We start from the raw sequence: 5,483 nt of genomic DNA, 5'->3' as shown, positions 1-5,483 counted from the left end.
TTGTCTTTTCAGTTACTGCTTTTAAGTGGGACTATTTAAGACTTGCTCCCTTCTACATATTTTGGTAGATGCCCCTTAAATTGGAAGGTTTTCCATTTTGGCTGGTTGTTACAAGTGAGGGTTAGTCTACAAGACTTCTTTTAAATTTTGTTGAGTTCAATATAGAACAGTCTTTATTTTAGCACTAACTTAGCCCTACAGAGGTCTCTATTGCTCACCTGTGTACATGAAGGCTCTCTGCCATGGCTGGTTGGAGTTCTCATGTCTCTCAGCTCACTGTCAGTACTGAGTTGTTCATTTTTAAGCTTCTGACAGTGTATTTTCCCAGGTGTCATGTTATGTCACCTTAAATGTAGACGTGTAAGATGTCTGAAGCTCTTTTCTGCATAGCTATTTCCCTCTTGATATGTTACTTTACTGATTCTTACCATCTCTACTGTGATAAACTCCTACCTTGTCTAAGAGTTAGCCAAAACTTTGTTCTGCTTTCAATCTTTCTGCCTATAGTGGTATTAACATATCTTCTGGCAGAAAGCCATAGTGTTTGTTCATGGGACTTAACTGCTTTGTTTCCCTCTTTTGAGGAACATAGCCCTACATTAATTTTTTTTGGTGGAACCAGGGATTGAACTCAGGCCCTTGCACATGCCAGGGAAGTGCTTATTCCACTGAGCCATCTCCCCGGCCCCCCCACATTTATTTTTGTTCAATGCCCAGAAACTATTACAGTACATATTTTGATAGTTTTGTAGCTATTTACAGTATAAAGGTAATTCTAATACTAGTTATCCCACACTACTAGATTATTGTGGGAGGCTGACAGAAACTTTTAGGGTGAAATCTTGGCTGATTTTAGATTTCATGGCTATTTAGGATTTGCTTGTTCATGGGTTTTAGCAGTTTGTCCTTTTTGACTAGGTCAGTCAGATGAAGTAATGTAATAATAAAATAAGCACCATATAGTAGCACTTATGCTTTTGTGTTTAAAGTAATTTATTGAGCTTTGGGGGAGAGTACTGGGAACTGAATGTAGGGCCTTAACACCAAGGTTCACCCCAGACCTTTTTATTTTTAGACAGGGTCTCAAAAAGGAGCTAAGTTACACAGACTGGGCTTGAACCCAAAGTTATACATACGCTAGCAAACATTCTATTACTGAGCTTTGTCCCCAGACCTGGAATTGAAAATGAAAGTAGTAGGATTACTTTTGTGGTGGATTAGTTTTAATTGGTGGTAGTGTTTCTGTGTTTTAATTGTCTAAAACTGGTTTAAGTAGAATTTTGTATCAATAGAAAAAAGACTGCTCCCAGCTAGAATGTCAATCTGAAAATAATCTCTTCTAAAGCATTAGAATGACAGACAGACATTTCCATAGAAAGTATTATATTTTTATGACTCTTGGGTTTTGTATCCAAGTGACTTGTAAAAAAATATATCTGCAGTGAACATTTGCTGTGTGAATCTTTATTAAGACTTTTTTTGTTGGCTTATTCTATTGATTCCTGTGTCAAACAGGGTACTATATAATGGGGAGAAAGGGAACAGAGGAATAGAATTTCTCCTTCACTATGTGAAATGGTACTTACATGATTTAGAAAAGTATTTTGGCAAAGATTAATGGAGTACAGAATAATTACATTAGTTTTCAGACAAGGAATTACAGAGGGGGCTCCTTTTGAGAAAGTTGATAGATGCACTTTGATTGACAAAGAGGAAAAGGGAGAAAATGACCCTGTTCTAAAAACAAAAATTTTTTTTAAGGGTGACAACTGAGACTCATGCACTTATTCTGTGGAAGCAAGCAGACAGATTAGGCTGGAGTGGAAGTTTGTGTAGATGATAGTAAACTTTGGTAGGTTGTAGAGCTAATTGGTATGTGAGGGGTGTAGACATGAAGCTGTAGTCTAAAGAAAAAAGACATTGTCAATTGCTTTACATATTAAACAGTTGAGAAAATAAAATAAATTTGTGTTCATAAAGCAAATTCTAAGGATGCGGACTTACTTTGAGAGAACTCTGAAGCAAGTTAAGATACCAAATTTGGGTGTAATTTGTAAAATGAAAGCCCATTCCTTGTTGACATTTCAAAAGCACTGCTTGCAGAATGGATGAATGTACAAGTGAATTTACATTTATGTCTTACTATATTAAGAAAAATAAAATATTTAAAAATATATTAATGATAATTGGAATTTGATTAGGGTTGATATTCGTATTTTTTTGATTCTAGGTTGCTGCTTTGGCAAGAGGACATTGATGACTGATGGTGTTTTCATTCAACATAAAGTGCTTTATTGCTTTATGGATAGACTGAACAAATTCAGGTAGGTATATTTTGTGGATAGTATGTTTTTGTTTACATTTTGAGAAGCGAATAATTTTGTTTAAAGCTACATCTACAGGTAGCAGTGAAATAAAAGATGAAATCAGTCAATTCTTTCAAATGGAATATTAAGGAATATTTTTTGATTACTGTGTGTAATCTGTACTGCATAAAATGAAAAATATTTTTGTTTCTAATTTGTACTTCAAAGTGTCAGACTGGATAAAACTAGTTTTAGCTGAATGTGATACATTGAACTTCGGTATCATGTGGCTTATTCGGTGTGGAAAATGAAGTATCTTAGCTTTTGAAGGCATTCTTGTTCACATTTTATTCATACATGAACATTTTTATTTATGTTTAGTGTTTGATCTATGAGTTTTGACAAATATTCATCACCATAGTTAAAACAGTTCCATAACCAGCCAGATGTTGTCTCCACCCATCCCAATCCCTGGCAACTGCTCACTGATCTATTTTCTGTTCCTGTAGTTGATCCAGTGTGTCATTAACATGGAATCATGAAGTAGATAGCTTTTAAAGTCTGTCTGTCTTGTTTTATTAGCACATACTTGCAGCACGTGATGTTTACATTCCGTGTGTGGAGTTGGATGCGTGCACTCAACACAGCTTCATTTCTTTTTTCATCATCTTTACCTCCCTTCCTCCTTCTCATTCCATTCTGATTTGAGAGAGATCTATCTCTCTACTTTCTATTTTGCTTTTACGTTGGTCTTTATTTATAATGTGGATATCTCATCCTTTTGAGGTTCATTCATGTTCCTGCATTTGTCTGCAGTAGTTCTGTTTTTTTGAGGGTAGTGTTCCACTGTATGAGCTACTACACAGTTTGTCTGTTCACTAATTGATGGATATTTGGGCTTTTTAAAAAAAAGATTTGGGGATTGTAGAGCTGCTATAGTCATACATCAAATAAATATCATTGTATGTTTTTTATTTAAAAAGTAATTTTTTGTTGTTAAAAAAGATGACACTTAACTGGGCTAGAGTTGCATGTCTTTTAAAAAATGTCATTAAAAAGTGACCAGAAAAAAAATTAATAAATATGTGTCTAAGAAAATGGTCTGTGAGTTATGGTCATTTTGCACATAGAAAAAGAAGTGATGCAAAACTTAGAAAGGGGGATATATTTGAATTGGTGATTTTTCCTGGCTTTTCCCAAATCAGTAACTTTCTATAATGGTAGATGAGAAATATACAAGTAGGCTTACACAGTTAAGCCTCATATAGGTAGCTACTAAGGTTATATGTTTATAATATCAAATTATAGGAGTTCCTCTATTATAAAATTTTACTTAAAGAGAGCACAGGTGGGCATTAAAAATCAATTCATAATTTCTTAAATGAGTATTTGGGATGAAAAGGTTGGATACTGTTGTGTGGTAGGGAAATTAGTGATCTTAAAACTAAGGAGGCAGAAGCAGGAGGATTGCAGCAAGTTCAAGGTCAGCCTGGGTTACATAGTTAAAATTAGCCTGAATTATATAGTGGGATCCTGTTTCAAAAATTAAAGGTAGCTTAAAATATTAGAGTATTTATAAGGAATGTGTTCATTATTTGCTACAGAAATAGAAAAGTATTGAGAATATGTCTTGTATTGAAGACTCTTTCCATGTCCCCAGTGATCAGACCTTGTAAGGAGGCCCCAATCTCTTGCCATATGTTCATAACACATGGTGGGAAGAAAGAACAAGAGATGAAATATGGCGTAGGCAGAGATCTGGGATTGATTACCAGGTGTTCTTGGGAACAAAAGGCCTTGTGGTACCTAGAACCTTGGTATTTATTCATTAGTCTGAGTCAAGGACAATGGGTAAGGTAGTGACTGTGGGCTAGTAAGAACAAAACATTTTTGTAAGGACAAGACAAGGATGGAGGGCCAACAAGGAAAGTGTAGATTTTCCAGATACTTTATCATTTCCAGCAGGTTTTATCTTCCCTGGTCAGTGCAACAGCAGTCATTAGCCCTAGAGCTTCCGGCTGTGATCAGAAAAAAGTGGGGAGTTTCCATGTTCCAGTCTAGCTCAAGGGCAGGACAAAACAAGCTCTGGCTGTCCCCTAGACTCAATCTGTAATTTGTGGCTACCAGCAATCTTGTTCTGACTCCAAGGTTGTACGTTAAGCTGTTGTCTTGTTTCTGAAACTTTATAGATGAACTCCGTTGGTTTTATAGTATCTGTGTATCCAATAGTTTGTTATTGTGTGCTCTCAAATGGGCAATTTTATTTTTTTAATGGGCAGAATTTCTCTATTTTAGCCAGTCAGAACATTAAGAAGAATTTCTGGGGGGTGGGGATTAGCTCAGCAGCTTAAGTGCCTGCCTGGCAAGCACAAGGTCTCTAGTTCAGTCCCGGGCACTGCAAAAGAAGAGAAGAGTTTCTGAGACAGAATGTAGATTGAGCAGTACTAATTGGAATATCCAAAATCTAAAATCTCCAAAATCTGAACATCACATGACATCACTAACAAAATTATATGCCTTACTTCATGGGGTTGGTCATAATCAGAATACAGGCTCACAAAAATGTTGTATAAAATTAGCTTCAGACTATGTGCACAAGATGAAACGTAAGTAACTTTTATGTTTAGATGTGAGTACATATCCAAGATATCTCATTATGTATAATGCACGTAGTCCAAAATTTGAAAATATCTGAAGTCTAAAACATTTCTGGCTCCAAGCATTTTTTTTTTTTTTTAATGTATTTAGTACAGGGTCTACAGGGTCTCACTACACAGATTGGACTCATAGCGATCCTCCTGTTTTCAGCTTCCAAAGTGCTGGGAATACAGGCACGCACAACCATGCCTAGTCTCAATTGCCCTCTCAGTGCACCCCGGGGGTGGGGCCAGCATGGCAAGCCGGGGATCAAACCCCAGTTGCTGTACCTGCCTAAGCAGGCGCTTTAGTCTGCTGCGCTATCTGGCCAGCCCTCCTTATTTTATATCTTTTTAATTTCTTAAAAGTTTTTATTTTAAACAGATTGAATGACAAAAAGATACAAAATTTCAAAACAAGATAGTAGAGTTGCAATGGTTTATACATTGCATATTGTTATCTTGAAAGTATTTGCTCAGATTACAAGATATAGGCTTGAAAAATTGATCAAACAATATAAGCACATAGTGGCTGGGGAGA

General features: G+C 36.0%; 1 protein-coding gene across 6 annotated transcripts in view; it reads left to right on the top strand.

The window, feature by feature from the left end:
* Nucleotides 1-5,483, top strand: part of Fut8 (fucosyltransferase 8) — a 485,432-nt gene that overhangs the window by 88,382 nt on the left and 391,567 nt on the right. For all 6 annotated transcript variants that reach the window (XM_023702829.1, XM_004624778.2, XM_023702814.1 and 3 more), the window contains exon 2: nt 2,231-2,324. The gene's annotated coding sequence lies outside the window, so the exon portion shown is untranslated. The remainder of the gene's footprint in view (nt 1-2,230; nt 2,325-5,483) is intronic.

Source organism: Octodon degus, unplaced genomic scaffold (genome assembly GCF_000260255.1).
Source record: "Octodon degus isolate 3935 unplaced genomic scaffold, OctDeg1.0 scaffold00007, whole genome shotgun sequence".
Classification (NCBI taxonomy): Eukaryota; Metazoa; Chordata; class Mammalia; order Rodentia; family Octodontidae; genus Octodon; species Octodon degus.
Note: the sequence above shows the minus strand (reverse complement) of the source record. Positions and strands in the feature narration are given on the sequence as shown.